At 37.5% G+C, this 20780-nt stretch overlaps 1 protein-coding gene across 3 annotated transcripts in view; it reads right to left on the bottom strand.

Moving 5' to 3' along the window:
- SEMA5A (semaphorin 5A) overlaps positions 1-20780 on the bottom strand; it is a 664838-nt gene that overhangs the window by 539392 nt on the left and 104666 nt on the right. The window contains exon 1 of one of the 3 annotated variants that reach the window (XM_043978813.1): positions 12890-12969. The exons of the other annotated variants lie outside the window; for them this stretch is intronic. The gene's annotated coding sequence lies outside the window, so the exon portion shown is untranslated. Of the gene's footprint in view, positions 1-12889; positions 12970-20780 lie in introns of those variants that run through there. 3 annotated transcript variants of the gene reach the window in all.

Raw genomic sequence — 20780 nt, forward strand, 5'->3', positions numbered from 1 at the left:
GGAGGTTAAGAATCATATCCTGCTACTATATATGTGAAATGTTTTTCAAACTTTAAAATTTGATATAAATGTCAACTGCCATTATTATCATTACCTAAATTATAGTATTATTACAAGGAAAGTATTTTATATAGCCTATAGCACAATAAAAATGTGATTTATAATTCAAATTTCAAATGTTTTCAAAAATAATGTATGGTGTACTAAATTTACTCTCAATTTAATAAATGTTTGTTGAATGAATGAATAATAATGCTTTGTCTTAACACCTTTCTCTAAAGGGTTTCATTGAATATTTACCACTATGCCCTTGGAGAGGTAACACAGATCAATAAATCATCAGATGTTCTTAAAAAAGAACTGAGAATACATGACAATGAAATACTTATATTAGCCAAGAATCCTTGTTTCCCCCTTCTTCATGCAAAGCATTAGCAGTCCTGAGGATACCTTTTGGAAAGACCTATTCCTATAGGTCAGCCAATAAATGATTTGGCTACGAAAAAGGGTGAGGGGCCTGGTGTATAAATTGAGAGGTTTCTAAACATAATCTCAGTGAAGGCTCTGCTCAAGGTTAAATACTTAGTGTCCTATTTCCTACAACAGAGTCTTTTGAAAACCATTTCTGAAATGAATAAAAAATAGAAAATAAAATAGAATAAAATGAATAAAAAATAGAAATTACTGTCCTTCATTTGCCTGGAAAACCAGAGGCAGTCCTTTAACCCCTCTTTTTAATAAGAAGTCATTGTGACAGGTGACAGTTTGGAAATGTTAAATGGAGCTCAGGGCTGGAGAAAAAGGAAGGGGAAAATTAGGGATTTTGTTTTTCAAAGCATTTATTAACTCCAAGTGTAACAATTTGAGAGGAAAGAAACCAAAGGGTTTTACAGACTCTTTGTACTATGGTAATATGGGAAGTATTTAAAGCTAGTACTAATTGCTGCTACTGAAACTGATTTATTACCTTAGTAATATGAATACAAATAGACTAAAACTGCTTCTTGTTGGATTACTGTCACAGAAGACAATGAAATATTTTGAACAGAAATTAACCAATGTCCCAAACCAAGCAAAAACTACTCTAACTGAAGAGTTCCCCAATATTCTCTGGGGACAGAGGAGGTCCCTGGATAGTGAGCACTTTCTTGCTTCAGCCTCATGTGCCAATTTTTCCAAGGGCAGACTTCCTTTTCATGTGAGCAATTTTGAAGTGCTTCCACAATTGGCTAATTTACATGGGCAATTGGTTACTTAGCTTTCATTCTGACAGCTAAATTGATCCATTCTTTGTAGGCTAAAAACTCTGCACCCAAAAAAAAAGAAGCCTGTCTGAAGCCCTTTGACAAATTTGGCCCGTCTAGTCTGGTTCATTCTGAGGAACATGCCCAACAAGGCTCACCATCTAAGTATTAGCTTGCATATGCAAGGAACTCTTGATAGCATTAAGCCCCAGCTAAAGATCAGTGCTAAATCCAAAGAATACACAATTGGGGAGATCTAAAGAGAGGGTCAATGAAAACAAAATACTTCCTGAGTTAAAATGGAAATAGAAGGACCTAAAGATTTGATAGCTTTATTTTCTAGTGGAGTTTGGAGGGAAACCTGTCTTATATTCAAGCCTTTTGGTAATTATATGGGAATGGGGGAAAGTCTCACTCAGAAAAAGCTATAAACCATAACTGATACAACAACAACCCAGGGACAAATTGGAACAAAAAGAAGTCTGAAGCTATATAGGCTGAGATACAGGACTGAGTAATGCATTGAACAGATTTGGAAGAAAAGGAAATGAACACTTAATAAGCAGTCACTTATGTGCCAGGCACTTGTGCTAAGAGCTTTAGAAATATTATCTTTAGAAATATTCAGGGGGCAGCTAGGTGGTGCAGTGGATAAAGCACCTGCCCTGGATTCAGAATGACCCGAGTTCAAAGGCAGCCTCAGACACTTGACACTTACTAGCTGTGTGACCCTAGGCAAGTCACTTAACCCTCATTCCCCCCCGCCACACACACAAAAAATAAGTAAAGAAAAAAAAAAAGAAATATTCAATTTTCACAACAACCCTGGGAGGTAGGTGCTATTATTAGAGTTGAGGAAATTAAGGCAGAAATTAAGTGAATCTCCACACAGCTAGTAAGCAGATGATGTGGTATTTGAACTCCGGTCTTTCTGAATCCAGATCCAGTATTCTGTCCACTGCACCACCTCACTGAAAGGAAAGTACCTTGAAGTTTACAAATAACCAATAGGGTAAAGGATTAGTAAATTAAATCTCAAAAAAGACCAGCTATCAATTTACTACCCCCTTAACACCCACCCACCACCCACCCCCAAAAACAGGAGAAAAAAGAAAGTTTTGTCCCTGAAAATATTATCCTTAAACTGAGCAAACAGGAATTAGCTTTGCAGTTGAGCCACGCAAACTGTTGGTTTGTGCAGATAGATTAAGCTAAGAGGGACTCTGTTTATCCTACATAAATACATTATAAATCTAATATCTGAGCATGATATGATGCCTGATCCAAACAAATCCTGGTTTGACTTATAAGACAACCTAGAATGTTCTGTTTTCTGGCATCAACCTATAAAATTCATTTATAACATTTCAGAAAGTTCATTACTCAGAAGAAACACAGTGTAACGCACTGAAAGGAACCTTAGCAATCATCTTGTCCAACTGTCTTATTTTACTTAAGACAAAACTGAAGCCTAGAAAAGCTAAATTTTTTGTCTAAGGTTACAAAGAGAGTAATTCATATACATATTTTCTCCAGTTCTACTGCTCCTTCCACAACCAACAGTAATAATAGTTAACATTTCTATAGCACCTACTATGTGGTAGGCACTGAGCTGTGTTTTGCAAGTACTGCATTAGATTCTAACAACCCTAGGAGGTAGGCAATTTTATGATCCTCATTTTACAGTTGAGGAAAGCAGAGGTTAAGTTACTTGGCCAAGGTCACACAGCTAACAAGTACCTAAGACCCAATCTGAAATCAGGTCTTCTTGATTCTGAGCTCAGTGGTCTATAAGCTATGCCACCCACCTGCCTCAACTCCATGCATTTCTATATACATATATGTATATGCAGGTATGTATATGTATGTATCCATATTACACACAACTAGATGTGTGACCCTGAGCTAATCACACAATCTCTGTTTGCCCTAATATCCTCATCTGTGGGGATAATAATAGCACCTACCTTGAAGGATTGTTGGGAGGATCAAATAAGATAATAATTGTAAAGTTCTTAGCACAATGCCTGGTGATATATAGTATAGAGTAATTTATTTATAAATGCTAGCTATTATTATTAAAAATAAGAAACAGACCTTATTACAATATACCACATGTTTGGTTTTTTTTAACCTTCTTATAAATGTTTCTGTCTTTAGAACATCTTAATGTGCGAGAAATCTTTGTTTTGTTTTGATTTGTTTTTAGAGGGGGAGGTGTTGTTTGGTAAGGTTTTGCTTGTTTAGGGTATTTTTTCTTTTTTGCATTTGGCAAAAAAATCATGTTTTCTATTTCAACATATGTATACTGTACTTAAATATCTCACCAAAAAAAGTCCCACTAGCTCTTCAGCAGTAGTTAAAATGAACAACCTCAGCTGCCTGTGATTAGTGGAAATGACATCCTGAACTGTTCAGCCTCTTTAGTCAAAAAGGAAGTCTGCTCACTGTAGGCATCCTTATAACAAGCCAAACACATGGTTTCTGACCCAAGCAGGCAACACAAACTGGTGCTCTTCCTCTCCTCCACCCTCACAGCACATCAGATGGTTTCTTTCATTTCCTGGTCGATATATCTTCTCCCCTATTTTCACTATAGCAAGATAGTTCTATTTTCATCATTCTTTTCCCTCTTACTTGATGTAACTCCAATACCATGCACTCCATGAAGCCTTGCCTGATCCTCCAGCTGGAATTAATCATTCTATCCTTCAAATGCTCCTAGAATTTTTTAACAGCCTTTTTGTTGCACTTTCCCATTCTATTTTTGACTACAGTTATTTGTATATAGCTATTCCCTTCTCCTCTGCTAGATCAATAACTTCCTAAGGGTTGGGGCTGTTTTATCTTTGTACTTTCCCAACCACCTTGAAGAGTTGTCATGTACCTAATACACACTCAAAAGAGGTATTGTGTCATGAATTAATAAATACCAAAATGGGGATAATCAATCAATAAATCAATCAACAAGCATTCTGTTAAGCATCTAATATGTGTTGTTCCATGTTCTAGGTAGGCACAATTTAAAAGGGAAAATAGCTCTTGCCTTTGAAAGGCTTATATTACATGGAAGAAAGGCATAGTATATTAAGAGAAGTTAAAATTGAATCCAGCATATATAACATACACAGGTATTTTTCTCGGTGCGATGGAAATAGCATGGTAAATGAAAATTTAAAAAAACACTTGCTCTGGACTCAGGGTAGCTAGGTTCATATCCCACCTCAGACACTCCTCTGCTACATGGGACAAGTGACTTAACTTCAAGCAGACTCAGTTTCTATATCTATAAAAAGAGGCAATTAGATTAGATGGGCCTTTGAAGTCCTTTCCACATCTAACTCTATGATCCTATAAACTGGGGAATCCGTAAAGGCCTTCTGAAGGAAGTGGCTTATGAGCTGATCCATGAAGGGAGTGAGGGTTTCATGAGGCAGAGATGAGAAGAGAACATTCCATGAATGGGGTAGGGAGGAGGAGGGACAAGACAGGGCAGTGAGAGGTAGATCACCCATCATAAAGAACAACAAGTGGGCCCGGTTTGGCTTCTCCATAGTGTGAGTGAGTGATGAGGAGCAATGTGCAGTAGGGCTGAAAAACTAGGCTGGAGCCAGAATGTTACTGGCTTTAAATACCAAAGAAAGGAGTTTATAGTTTTTCCCAGGAACAAAAGGAAATTGTCAGTGTAGATTCTCATGTGGAGAGGGGGTGATATTGTCATACTTTTAGTTTAGGAATATTAATTTGACAGTCATGTGGAAGATGGAGGCAGTAAAACCAATTAGGGGGCTGTAACAATGGTCCAGGTGAGAGGTGATGAAGCTAATAACCTACAAATATTGCTGAGTCTCTTTAGCTTGCGGCGAGCATGCATATGTGTGTGTGTGTGTGTGTGTGTGTGTGTGTGTGTGTGTATCCTGATCTGGGATAATGCATTTATGTGTCTTCTGCAAGATGTTCAAATTGCTCTCCACTATATTTGAAAATTGCAACTCCTAGCTGCAATAACTAATAACCAGCAAGTACTGCTGAGTTTAGCTATTGTGACATGTGTATTATATATATTGCATGTATATACATAAAAACATACATACACATGTGTATGTATATATCCTAGAACTGGAATAATGCATTTGCCCCTTCTTCAAGCTTTTCAGATTTCTCAGCCCTACATTTGAAAATTGAAACTCCTGTATCTTATTATCCACTAGAGATTTGAAATCTTCACTATAACATGTATGTTTTGCCATCACACAAAAGAAATGCCTACAGGCCATGGAAAGCAGACTTTTCTGCCATCTTTTCTCCCATCCTTTTTTTTTTAGTCTCGAGGTCCCTCTTCCTTGAACTGAGCTTGATGAACTGCAAACCATTCACCTTCCTGGTTTTCCTCCTCTAGACACTCTTTAGCTCATAAATGCCCTGTGAAAATGTGGCCCCTGGAACAAAATACTCCAGATGTGGTCTAATCAGAACAAAGTACAAAGGAATTGTTGTTGCTGCTGTTCAGTCTGTTCTACTCTTTGTGACCCCATGGACCAGAGCATGCCAGGCCCTTCTATCCTCCACTCTCTCAAAGTCTGTCCAAGTTCATGTTTGTTTCCATGACACTCTATCCATCTCATTCTCTGTTCTCCCTTTTTCCTTTTCCCTGTAATCTTTCCCAACATCAGGATTATTTCCAATGAGTACTATCTTCTCATTATGTAGCCAAAGTATTGACAATTGAGCTTCAATATTTGACCTTCTAGGGAAGAGCCTGAATTAATTTCTCTAAGTATTGACTGATTTGACCTCCTTGCTGTCCAAGGGATTCTCAAAAGTCTTCTCCAGCACCACAATTTAGAAGCATTGATTCTGCAGTGCTCAGCTTTCCTTATAGTCCAAATCTCACAGCCATACATCCCTCCTGTGGGGGAGGGAGGTTGGGGGGAGGACATAGCTTTGACTAAACAGAGCTTTACCAGAAAAGTGATGTCTCTACTTTTTAGGATGCTGTCCAGTATTAGCTTTCTTTCCAAGGAGCAAGTGTGTTTTGTTTTGTTTAAGGCAATTGGGGTTACACAACTAGTAAGTGTCTGAGGTGAGATTTGAACTCAGGTCCTTTTGACTCCAAGGCCAGTGCTCTATCCACTGTGCCACCTAGCTGTCCTGCAAGCATCTTTTACTTTCATGGCTGTAGTTGCTATCTCCAGTGATCTTTGAGCCCAAGAACATAAAAATCTGATACTGCTTCCATTTCTTCTTCCTCTACTTGCCAGGAAGTAATGGGACCAGTTCCCAAGATCTTAGCTTTTTCGATGTTAATTTTCAAGACAGCTTTTACACTCTTCTCTTTCACCCCCATCAAGAGACTTCTTAATTCCTCTCACTTTCTGCCAACAGAGTGGTATGGTCTGCATATCTGAAATTGTTTATATTTCTCCTAGAAACTTTAATCCCAATTTTTGGTTCACAGAGCCTGGAACTGAACATAATGTATTCTGTATGTAAGGTGACAAAATACAATCTTGTACTCGTTTCCAATCTTAAACTAATCAGTTGTTTCATGTTTGGTTCTAACTATTGCTTCTTGGCCCACATGGATGTTCTTCAGGAAACAAGTGAGATGATCTGGCACTCCCATCACTTCTAGGACTTGCCACATTTTGTTGTTGTCCCCACAAAAGCTTTAGTGTAATTATTGAATAAGAAGTAGGTTTTTGTTGTTGTTGTTTTCTGGAATTGATTTGCTTTCTCCATAATCCAGTGGATGTTGACAACTGGTCTCTGGTTCTTCTGCCTCTTTGAAATCCAGCCTGCTCCTCTGGTAATTTTCAGTTCCCATGTTACTGAAGCCTAGTCTCAGTTCACATATTGCTGAAGCCTAACTTGCAGAATCTTTAGTGCAACCTTGCTGCCGTGTGAAATAAGAGGGCATTGTCCTTCTTTAAAATTGAGACATAAACTGATCTTTTTCCAATCTAATGGCCAGTGCTCATGCTCTATCCACTAAGTCACCTAAGTGCCTCTAACAAAGGGACTATTACCTCATGATTTCTGGAAAGTATACCTCTTTTGGAGCAGCTAGATGGCACAATGGAGAAAGCACTGGGCTGGTTCAAATATGACCTCAGACACTTACTAGCTGTGTGACCCTAGCTGGGCAAATCACTTCCAGTTTCCTCATCTGTAAAATAGGTTGGAGAAGGAAATGGCAAAGCACTCTGTTATTTTTGCCAAGAAAACCTCAAATGGACTCGCTAAGAGTCTGACACAACTGAAATGCCTGAAAAACAACAATGCCTCTACTGATATAAATGGCCAATTATAAATATAAATCACATACACACACATACACAAGAAGCTATTAGGATTGTTGTTGTTGTTTTTGCTATATAACACTGTTAGTTCATATTGAGTTTTCTGGCCATTAAAAATCCCAGATTATTTCCAGACAAGCTGCTTGTTTATTATACCTCCTCCTAACTAGTATTAATTCAATGTAAAACTTTATATTTATACCTATGAAATTTAAATCTGATTAGATTCAATTAAATGTCCTAGCCTCCCTGGCTCCCTAAAACCTAACTGTCACCCAGAATGTTTCCTATCCCTTACTGTCTGAAGTCATCTGCAAATTTGATAAGCATGTAATTTTTGCCTTTACCTATGTCCTTGATTACAAAATACATCCTTTCTGATGACATTTTATACTTATATTTGATATATGCTTTATATTATTTTATTTTATTTATTTAAATAATAGAATGTCCCTTATTCATTTTCCGGTCCATGAAAATAATTTTACTATTTCTCTATAATCAATATATAACTTACTTAGACATATGTCATGAAACTCAATCAAACTCTGAATTTTCCATATCGTGTATGAAAGGTACTCTGTGACTTCATTCATTCTAGGAAAAGTAAACAATGCATACAAGAAATAGAATTTGTAAGTACATAAGGCATCCTTCACTGCACTGACACTTTCTGATCTCTTGGTTGCTGAAAACAAATTTTTCTACTCTAACTTTCTTCTTTTTGTTCTCCCTCTCCTGCTAGCAAACTCCTGGAAACTCCTTAAATTGTACAAATAATAAAATTTAGGCTTTCAAATACATAAACACAATCTGGGGAAGAAATCTCTCAATTCATTGATGGTATCTTAACCGCACCAGTAATTACAAACACTGGGGAAATCAAACAAACAAAAACAACACTGACATGGAAAGCTGCAGGCAAAGGGGAGAGGAGACTAGTTATTGTGTTTGGAATGCAATGTTTTGTCCTTGTTTACCACTTATATCACATGCTTCAAATTGCACTGGGAAGAAGGGACACCACTATTTATCATTTGAAGACAATTTCCCAATTCATGCCTCATTTCCAAATATTGTAAAACAGCTGTAAATAAGAAAAGTGGCATGAAATCTCTGTGACAGCTGCTTACCTCAGAGATTCATAGGCTAAACCGCCAAAGAGAAATTGCAGACAATAATATGGGATTTATTACCATTTCTTGATAGAGATATAATCTCCCCTGGATTAGATATCTTCCAACTACATTCTAGGGGGCCCAGGGGTGTTTTATCAACAAGCTACAAAGCTGAAATCAATCATACGAAAGAACATGTTAGCTTCAAGAAAAAATGGGGGAAGGGGGGAAGAGACTAAGAAAAAAGAATTAGGGTCGATGAGAAGTTTTCTCCTGCTGAAATGATCTCTGACAGGCTAGCTCTCCAGGGTGACACCTTTAGAGATGTCAAATTCATTCACCTTCTTAGCAGGAGTTGGCCACAGGTGGCAGATGATGAATTCCCTTTGCAGATGTGTCACATCTGCCTAGCGAATTAGGGAAGGCAAGTAGAAATGGAAGTTCCAACAGAACCCACCAGAAATGAGAGCAAAAGAATCATGAGGAAAGGAATCATGGAAAATTAACCAGTTTTAAACTGGCATTTATTTAATCCTGCTATCTTCATAGTACAAATTCTTCAAAGTGGCATGATCTGTTTCTTCAGCCACCTTTTTTTTTTCCAGCTTCCCTTCATGAGTCATTTTTCTAATAGATTATTATACAACCATTCTACAAAATCGGGCTCTGGCTTTCTTCACTGTGATACTTGGTGCTGCTGCTACAAGAGAGAGCTTTACAGAAAGGAAGGCCAGATAAGTTAGAATGACATAAACACTATTCCCCCAAGGACATTTAGTCTGGAAACTGTCAGTGCCCTGGTGACATCTTCATTTGCAATGAAATCACCAAAGGGAGCCCCCTCTCTTCAATTTCAATTTGCTTCTACAGGCACATTTCTGTCAATGACTGGTTGGCTTCCACATAGCAAGAAACTGTACAGAAATGCTAAAGCTGTCCATTGGGTGTCAACAAAAGGACAGTTAGCACCTAGTTAAAAAGACTACTGCCTTAAATTCCCAAGCTCTATTGCCAAGGTACTGAGGCGCAACAATAACAGTAATGTCTGTCTGTTTCTCTGTCTCTGTCTCTGTCTCTGTCTTTGTCTCTGTCTCTGTCTCACACTCACACACACACACACACACACACACACACACACAGAATAGATGCATTCCATTCTACATTTACCTTCCCAGTGCCTTTAATTGTTTCCACTGGATTAATGAGGAGGTTGATCCTAGACTTCTGAGGTAAGACTAAAAACCATGTAGAAAGAAAAGATAATTGACATCATCTATCCTTCTGATACAACCAAATTTTCAAAACATAAAAACGAAAAATGTATCCAGCCTTTTACTTTCAACCCTACTTCAAGTCACTCCCCCTCAAATAAGGGGGGCAGTGTAAAATTATGATATAAAATCAAGGAAATTCCAGTATTATTGATTTTCATTTAAACCTGTGTGTTAATGAAGTTATTAAAGTAAGCTGATATTTACTTTACCTGTCTATTCACTGGATATTCATCAACTAGAACTTAAAATTGATGGGTCTTGGGGCAGCTAGATGGCGCAGTGGTTAAAGCACCGGCCCTCGATTCAGGAGTACCTGAGTTCAAATCCGGCCTCAGAGACTTGACACTTACTAGCTGTGTGACCCTGGGCAAGTCGCTTAACCCCCATTGCCTAAAAAAAATAAAAATAAAAATAAAAAAAAATTGATGGGTCTCTAGGATGATCTCAGAAAGTGAAAACTGTCACATTCACCTGTAATAACTTCAAAATAGCTAGCATAAAATTACAACTTTAACTAAAATTTTGAGATATGTTGCCATAGGCAGCTGACAATAACTAAAAGGAAATTTTTACATGTTACCAAAGTGGGAAATATTATGGATAGCTAATCCATAGTCAAGCAGATAGTATACCAGACTAGAAGTTAAAAGACCTAGGTTCTGGTCCGATGTCTGCTACTTTGCTGTGTGATGGCTTGACAAGACATAGGTAAATACTACTGCTTGTGAAAAGACTGAGGCTATGTCTAGGAATTTTTAGCTGGCCTAAAGTGACAGTCAGAGAGAATGTGAAATGAGGGCATTTAGCTTGGGGGCAGATAATTGGAGAGGGAAAGGAAAGACATCAATCAAATGAGGGTCATAGGGTTCACTCTACTCACTGCAAATTGAAAAATAAATCTGGGACTGCAATGTTTGGGAACCAAATATTTGGCACTAGCCAGGATGGACCAACTCATTGAGAATTCATCAGGGATGAAAAGAAGTAAAAATCAACCTTCTGATAATTGCAACTCCAAAAAAAAAAGTAGTATGTAGCAATCAAGGATGGTTTGTCTACTGACCCTTAAGATGATAGGGTGACTTGGGGGCTCTGGTTTTTACTAACAGAATTTTTTTCTACTCATTTTACAAAGTGAACCACACTCTGGCCTTCTGTGTCAGCTTCTAATCCTTTTCCCCTAGATATAAGGAATGATTAAGGGCTGGGGACTTGAGAGCAACTCATTACACTTGTGATAATATTTTCTTGAAGAATGAAACTATTAGCCTGAACTTCTAAATACCAGCACAAGTCATCTGTGGCCCCTCTTGACATATTTATCATCTATTATGTACTGGAATGGAAAGTGTGCTCCCTTGCTCTCCTGAATGTGTGGGGGGGGGGAAGGGGGAAGGGTGGGTGTGTATTCTTTCATACATAGATATATAAAATGAATACAGAAAAACTAGCTGTTCTCTTGGTGCCATCACAACTTTAGAGTTTTAACTTCAATCTTTAGGGAAAAAATCTTGCTTTAACTTGATCATATACCTCCTAAATTACTTTTATAATATTAAGTTCTTTAACAATAAAAAAGCAAATTAATTTGTAACAAAAAAAAACCCAGAAGCAAATCATAAAATTAAACTGGAGGGAAAAAATGATCAGTTTAAACATGTTTCTTTTGTTATTTCCTCTGTTCCTTTCTCTCTTCATCTTCTACTTTAGTCGTAAGGAAATTTATATCTGTCTACAGTATTCAGGGAAATGAAAGGTGCTACAATTCATGATGCAAAACTTTTTCCTTATCTCCTCCCCCTTTTCTCCCCCAGATCAAACCAAATCCCTATGCTAAGAACTATCAATGGTAAGCAAGCAGTTGGGGGGGGGCACAAAAATATTTTGCCTGTCAGTACAATTGAGACATAGTGATAAAGGAATTCATGTTCTATCATCCACACACAAAAACAGAAGCAACAAGTACTTTCTCTAACACTCAAAGTAAAATATTCTGATAAAAAGTGTCAGGCTCATTCATGAAAGAACTGCCAAGTAGATGGAGAAGCATCAGGGTGTTTGTTGATAGAGTTCTGGATGGGTAGCTACGAAATCTGAGTTTGAATTCTACCTTATAGATAGCTCACGATGTCATTATGGCCATGTTGCATCATTTCTCAGACATTTTATTCCCTGAGTTGTATGATGAGGGTAATGATACTCCCTCTGCCTACTATCCAGAGTTGTGGAGAAAATGCTTTGTAAATCTTAAAATGCTACACAAATATGAGTTATTGCCTGATTTTAATAGGTTAACTTCAAAAGCTATAAGTAGGAGTTGGGTACTAGAAATTTTCATTCTTCTGGTTTCAGAATCATGTATATGTGCTTAATCTCTTAAATGCCTTAGGATCTGATTATTTCCAACTAGCCACACCTCTAGTGGATTTTCCTAGCTAATTAGTATATTGTCAGTGCTCTCTACAGAAAGTTCTAAGGCTGGCAAGACACCAGTATGAACCAGTCAGGGCAAGCAAGCAGCTTCAAACAATCTAGTAATGAGAAATCCTGACCAAGCATGAGAATGTAAAAGCATTCGCTAATCTTAGACTGATTGCAGGGCCAAACCAGGCCATGTAAGTGCAATAACAATGCTGAATTCTGAATGCTAAAATAAGGAAATATGTCTATATGAAATGGTTAAAAATGGATGAGGAAAGAAAAAAATGAAAAGATGGAATAAGCTTAACTAAAGTACAGAACCCTGCAGTAAAAGAAAGTGAAACGGGTACTATTTGATTACACCTGAGTACCATTCCTGGGAAGAAATAGTCCTTTTGCCCTTATGGGTACAGCAAATCTACAGTTACCATATCCATAAGGGCAAAAGCCTGAAATCCAAAAGATCATTTGCCAAGGCTTGATTTCTAGCAAAATTTAGACTTTCACTGTGTAACAATATATGACCATACCTGCGAATCGTGAGAGGCTCCAATACAAAGGAGAAAGAGGTGGAGAAAAGACATCAGAGGAAGACCCAGATGAAGTGCTTAAAATGAACCAATTCTTTGTTTGCCAATTACAGCATGAGCCAGCCCTTTGTCTCTGAGAAGCCTGCAGTTAGAGTACTTAGGCTTGGGCACAAATTCTAATTAAAGTAAATCTTTCTGTGTTCCCTGCTGCCTTTCCCCCCAGCAGCTCCAGCATTCAGTGTTGTTCAGCTCTTTCCTACCCAGCCTTTACAAAGGCCTGCTCTGTTCCAGGCACAGCCAGCCAGGAGAGTGTATGTCACACTTACACTTTGGGTTCTTAACAAGTTTAATCTCTTTTCAGAAACTGGCTGAAAATAATTGCTTGTGAACTTGCAAGCCCTGAGCTATTGGTGCAGGTGATAATCCAAGACCTGGCTAGCTGATAGGAGAAAAAGAAAGAGGATAGGAGATACACTAAGAAAAAAAAAACAAAGTCCTTCCTTCCACAGAACTCAAGAAATAAACAGAGAAGAAAAGGAAAATGGGGGAGAGAGAGAGAGAGACAGAGAGAGACAGGAACAGAGACAGAGACAGAAATAGAGACAGAGGCAGAAAAGTGTTTCAGAGTGGGCAAAATACAATTAAGGACTCCTGTGACTTTTAGAAATAACATAAAGTACATGTCTTCATGCTATCGACACTCCTTTCCTTTATTCCAGACCTAACATAGACTGACTGGACTCCAAACCACAAAAGAAGCTTGAGGGAAAGAGGAGCAGGTCAAGTTGGCCCAGCTGCAATAACAAAGGCATAAGGCTTGTACCACAAAAGCTTTTAAAAATAAACACTACAATTCAAAAGGAAGGGGAAAATCTAGTCATGGGAATGTCTCAAGAGGATCTAGGTTTCACCAAACCTTTAAAATACAATTTGGAAATTACCATGGAAATTGCCAAGTCAAAAAGAGAGGGGAGGGGTGGGAGGAGGGAGAGGGAGAAAGAGAACCCAGACCCATTTCAACAGAATGGACTCCCATAACTACACTTTGACAATGTCTCCTACCTGTACTCCAAGCAGAATACCAAAATAACGGAATACCACTTTCCCTATGTAGAAAGAAAGCTTCTTCACCTGTGTCAAGTGTCTCAAAACTGAGGAATACAATACTTAGAAAGTTTTAAAGTCAGAAGCCCTCAAACTTAAAAAAACAAAAACAGACAAATTAAAACTCTGTTTCAATGAGTTTTAGGATGTTGTTTGTTCTTCCTGTTTTTACTACAATTATTGCAGCTATTCAAGCAAAGGCACCACAATACAAAGGAAAGAGCAGGCTGTGATGTCAGGGTATCTAAATTTAAATTTTACTTCTGACTCCAACTAAGTGCATCACCTTGAGTAAGTCACTTACTCTCTTTGGTCCTCAGTTTCTTGTTCTGGAGAATGAAATTATGATGGCTCCTAAAGAGCTTTCTGCCTCAACATCTATAATCCTAATGAGGAATTAAAGTCAGTTTTAATTCTAGGCAGCACCAGGATAGAGTCTCCAAAATTACAGGGCCCAAGGCTTTTAAAGAAGAGGAGACACTCAATTTCCATTGCTTACAAGCAAGACCTATACCTCTCCAATCTCTTCAGTCTTTTACATGGATTTTCAAAACTACAACCATCAGGATTGCAACTTGAAAAAAATGTGAAAGGGCACAAATTTTAGAGGAGGGAGATGTAGATTCTTTCCTTAGTTTTGCCACTATCTAAAATTACACGATCACAGATTTAGAGATAGAAGTAATTTCTGCGTTCATCTTTCCCAGTACCTTCCACACTTCCTCACTTCCCACTCTAAAGCTCCTAGAGATGAAACAAGCTACAAAGGTAGCAAATAAGAAAATCAGCATTCAAACCCAGTTCCTCTGAGGGCAGATTTAACACTCTTTACAATGCAACACACTACAGACTACAATAGCTTTGGGCCTCAGTTTCCTCATTAAAATTGGCTGTATTATCCTGAATAAGTATCTTAACCTCTCACTGCTATAGGCCAGAGCTGTCAAAACATGTGAGATGCACAACACTCCCAAGCAGATTTGAACCAGATTAGAATGTAGTTTCTATCTGATTTTTGTGTTCTGCTTTATTAATAAAAACAAATAAATGTGTAAGCATGTTTGATTTTCTAAGTCAATATGCATCCTGCAAGGATCCTTACAGAGGGTTTGGGGTTCCCCATTTCTATTTGAGTTTGACACTGATCTAGGCAATTCTGTAAAACTTGAAGTGGCAGACTTTGCGGTAAACTGCATTGATAAAGGGTGTTTACTCTAAAGCAAAGCTTCTTAAAATGCAGGTTGTGACCCCACATGAAGTCTCATTACTTAATGTCGGGGTCACAACAAATTAGGCGACAGTAAATGGTTATGTATACCTATTTTATATATCTATATATCCACAATCACTTAAACCTTATCTGGCGAAAAGGGGACACGAATGGAAGAAGTTTAAGAAACTCTGGTCTAAACCAATGAAATCACAGTTCCAAGCCCTCTGATGCCACCTCCTTCAAGGGATGTTCCTGATTCCCTGCAGATGTTTAGTGACCCACATCTCTAAGGATCAATCATTATGTATGAGGGAAGAAGAGAATATACTGATCTGTGAAGTGTGCCCCTCCCCCCACCATGTCAGCACTGGCAAGTGAGGGGGATTCTGGGAAGAAGAAGGCAAAGGTCAGAAAATTCTAGGCTCCCCAGATTTCCTCCACAGACAGAACACTGCCTCCAAATGAACATAAAGCAGCAGAAATAATGGGGTAAAGCAGTTATGCTAAGACAAATCTTGAGAGGACCTCAGGAGGGACAGAACTTTCAGGGGCTGAGATTTGGCCAGAGTAGAGTGCAAGGTAGATATCTCCTGGTCAATGCTGATGAATCAACAAACAGCAGACCCTGGGGGCAGCTTAGTTGGAAAGCAGCCTAGGCCTCAAGAACGTTCACCTCACCAAGTGCTGTAGCACTTTCCTATCTGCTTGCCCAGTGCCCACTGCTGGGCCTGGCACAAAACAGGGACCACGTTGAATGCTTGTGGAATAACTAAATGTGGATGATATGACCAATAGGAAATGTAGTTGCTATATGTATAATGGCAAAAGGATGCTAAAATTCAAAATATTATGTTCCAAGACTTAACGGCAAGCAAACTTTAGACTGTTTCACAATATAACAATAGCCACAAAAATCAAGCATCAGTGATAACAATAGTAATGGCAATGTACCTTCTTTATAAAGCCATGGTCTGATACACAAAGTCTAAGGAGCATGCCTTTGAACTGTCAATTGAATAAATGAAGGTTACTTCTCAATTGCTTGTGTATAATACAGGAAGACCAGTTCTCATTATGTCTATGCACCTTACACATGAGACCCACACCCATTGCCCTGATTAGAAATGGAATGAATTCAACACAGAGAATTAGAATCACAGTATTCATATGCAGAAATACCATTTTTTGTTGTTGTTAAAAATGTATTGATGCCTTTTTTATACCAGGTTTTTCATTTGTTTGTTTTGCCAGGTCAATGAGGGTTAAGTGACTTGCCCAGGGTCACATAGTTAGTAAGGTTCAAATGTCTGAGGTCGAATATGAACTCAGGTCCTTCTGAATCCAGGGCTGCTGCTTTATCTACTGCACCACCTAGCTGTCCCTTATACCAATTATTTTTCTTTCTTTTTTCTTTTTTTTTGCAGGGGCAATGGGGATCAAGTGACTTGCCCAGGGTCACACAGCTAGTAAGTGTCAAGTGTCTGAGGCTGGATTTGAACGTTTAAGTCAACTAAACTGATTCTTGGACAGTGAACTCTTAAAGGACTCTACAAGAACTCAGGTACTCCTGAATCCAGGGCCAGTGCTTTATCCACTGTGCCACCTAGATGTCCCCCAATTATTTTTCAATAAGCCCCCACAGAACCCAACTTTGTAACTAAAAAAAATGTTAAAGAAAATCAAATTGACCTAGTAAGCATACCTGAAAGTATATGCAATAATCTGCTTCCTTGTCTCCACTTCTCTGAAAAGAGGGAAGTAGAAACATAATATTTTGAAAAACATCTTGAAAGGGATATGAAGGGATGGATGGAAGTATAATGGGAATATGAGCTCTCAGAAACCTTGTGAATATCAAGGAATTTAGGAGTTAAGCAAATGAGCCACCAAGAGCCTCATAATAAAAGAATTTGAAAGGATCCTATGTCAGGAAGATGGTTTCAAAGACATAGCCCTTGGAGCTTAGCAACAGGGAATTCCATTTATGTTCCAGAAAACTCAGCATTTAGCTTAAAGAGCAAAGAACTAATGAAGAAGAAGTCTATTATGGCAAGCTATACCCTAGCTTCCCCTTCATTTACCCAAGAGCAGGTTTAATATCACTGTTGCTAAGGAGGATTATATTGATGGATGATAACTTAGTTCAGTCCTGCCCAGCATGATAGAAGGATGACCTAGAACCAGGTATAACAAAATCTGTCTTGCAAGGAAGAAGTAAACAGAAAGACAAAAAATAAAAAAATAAAAAAGCAAAAATAGAAATAGTAATAACCAAGCCTACATACAAACAGACCAATCTATGGTAAATATATTGTAATATATTGAAATTTTACCATATGTTATTAATTAAAGCTAATAACACTAATAACTGTTATATAGCATTTGTGTGCCAGGCACTGTGTGAATCACTGTTGCAAATAGTATCTCATTTGATCCTCACAACAGCCCTGGGAGGCAGATGATTTCTTTATCTCCATTTTACAGCTGAGGAAACTGAGGCTAACTGAAGTTAAGGGATTTGCCCAAGATCACAAATCTCATAAGTGTCTGTGACCGGATTGAAATTTATAGCTTCCTGGCTCCAGGTCTAGTACTTTATGCACTGGTCCACCCAGCAGACTACTAACATTAATTCTCCGGTTTTCTGAAATTATATAGAAAAAAATTATAAACCTAATGGTGTTTACATGAAATAATGGCATGAACTAATGGCTCTTAAAGCTCCAAATTCTTAAATTACAGGATGGCAAAAATGAATTTCATTTAAAATCCCATTTGATTAAACACAGAGTTGTTTTCCTTTAGAGTGTGCCTATGTTAAAAAAAATAAACAAACACACAAATGAACAAATTAATTAATTCATGAAAATGAAAGAATGAATAAATGAACATACAAATGAATAAATGAATATAGATAGATAGATAGATAGATAGATAGATAGATAGATAGATAGATAGATAGATGATAGATAGATAGATAGATAAAGAAGTTGTTTGTCAAAATATATTAGACTGTGCATATCCAATTCTCTGTTACCAAATATGAATACTTGTACCTAAAATGAGTCTGAACATCAAGGTTCACTATCCAAAAGATGAAAAAAGCTCATAAAAGTAATTTGCACTTATAAGAACCAAGATTAAATAAATGCCATAGCATTAACCACAAAACCTAATCAATACGTGATAAATGCAAAAAACAAAAACCAATTCTTTAGAAAAGGCCTATTTTAAAATATGCTTTGTCACTATATCACATATTAAGTTTATCTTTGTTCAAAGCTAATGGAATGCAAAGTTCTCTACTGTAGGAACTAGTTTTCATTTATTCTTTGTAGCCCTATTTCCTAGCACAGTGACTTGCCAATAGGTGGGTTTTAATAAATGCTTGTTGAATGAAATTGAAAACCACTCTATAACACATGAAAGTATTAAATTAGATTACTTCTACCTAAGTATTCCTTTGATTAGTTTTCGAAACAGATTTCAAAAACTTTTAAGTCAACTAAACTGATTCTTGGACAGTGAACTCTTAAAGGACTCTACTAGAACTCATCTAAAATTATTTCAAAGCCATTTAACTTCATGTACCCAATTATACTAAGATTTTCCTAAACTAACTATTCCTAAATATCAAACTATGTGTATGAAAGTAAAATAAGTCTTGTTTATGAGTTAATTTAAACATTTTTGACATGTTTGAACACACGACTTCAATCTGTTGGCTTTTAAAGAGTTTCTAAAAATACATGTAATAAAATACAACATGGCAGATGATTGATTAAGAGAATTTTGCTGCTTACTTAAAGCACAACACTCTCAATCACATCTTCATTTTATTTTTTATGAAAAGGAATGTTTTTCTTATCTTGACATGTTTATCATTTTGTGATGGAGCTCAATACTCTGGCAGTTTACATTATTTAGCTTCTAGAAATTAAAGAATTCCATATCTTATGGAATTCATTCCTATTCTGCCACTGCATGCATACAAAAAGAAAAAAAGAAAGCAAATACTAAATAAAAGTCAGTTACTACCCTCACTCATGAGAAACTATGAACTGCTATAATGTTAAATTGTTTTTTAAATTAAAAATTTTAGTTATGGCTCTCAGGTTTTTAAAAATTCTTTTATATTAAAGCAATTAAAAGTCTATTCATTGAACATTTCTCTAAAACCTTTCAGTAAACAACAAACACCCCCACCTGCCCTACCCTGGACAAATTGTCAATAAATTAGTCAGCCTATGGTTTTAGATGTCCCTAAACTTTGCTTTAATGAAGCAATTATACTGGCCAATCTTCTAACTGATCCCAAGAGGCTTCTGCACATCTATTACAACTTATTATAGACTTCTCTGACTCCCTTTACATAATTAGAGGAAATATGAATTCCCTTAGTCATGGGTTTCTCCCATACATAGCTCCCCATCTGGAATGGGAATTGAATTACACAGAAATGATTTTTTTTAAACTTATCTCCCTTCCAGATTGGAACACTGAGTCTGTTTTAGGAAACTAGGAAACAAATCATCTCATGATGGAAATTTTGAAATACATTTATAATATTACCAACAAAAGTATATGAAGGATTAACTATATAGAACTGACTACCTTTGAATTATTTTTCTTAAAGGACCACATACAGAGTTGCTGCTGACTTCTCAAGCAAGTTCTCAATGCAGAAGAGATCTTTATTAGTGGTTTATGAGAAAGAAAATGTAATAGCCAGACTCTAGTTTAACCAACACGACTGTATTAACACCTTTATTGGGGCTACCTAAATAACTTCTCTCATGTCAATCTGATGGACCAGCCTCCCCAACGCAATGACTGCAATGTAGAACTCACAGTTCATTCTTTAGTGTAAGAATGTGGAGGGCCTGCCAGAACTATGATGTGGAGCCCTTTTCAGGAGTTAACATTCCAATGCTGCCTGTACTTTGGACTAGGCAAAATTCAATGCCAGAGCCATTAATCTCTAATGCTGTATATGCACCACAAACAACATCATTACCTCCTAGCTTTCCACAACCTTTCTCTGGAAAGCAATGAACTTCCCTAGGGTTTCACACAAGAGCCAAAGGATCTTTTTCTAACAAGGGCCATGCTGCTACCTATCTGTCCAATAGCAAAGCATGTAGTAAAACTTGAAATGTTTTTTGGACATGAGCAATTAGCATATTTCTTGATTATTTTAAAATTAATATTTTTCTTAAACATGGATATTGATGAGCTATCTATCTATCTATCCATCTATATATGTATTATGGTAAAAAGTTTTAACAGTCGGTTAGATAATGGAGAGACGCCAGTTTTGGGGGTTTTTTAGGACCACCCTTTTGGGGAGGAGACCAACAGCATTGCCTGCTGAGCACTCGACTTCTGACTTCCGGGGTGCGAGCTTAAAAGGCAAGGAGAGAACGGAAGTGGGAGCTTTTTCCTGCTCCACTGGTCTCCTGGCTGCGCTGCACAGACAGACGCGGACTGGAGTTTGACTCGGCCTGGCTCTCGGTTAACAGCACACGCTTGACTCGGTCTCTCTCCCCAAAAGTGGCATTGGGTTTTGGTGAG

This window comes from Dromiciops gliroides, chromosome 1, assembly GCF_019393635.1.
Source record: "Dromiciops gliroides isolate mDroGli1 chromosome 1, mDroGli1.pri, whole genome shotgun sequence".
NCBI lineage: Eukaryota > Metazoa > Chordata > Mammalia > Microbiotheria > Microbiotheriidae > Dromiciops > Dromiciops gliroides.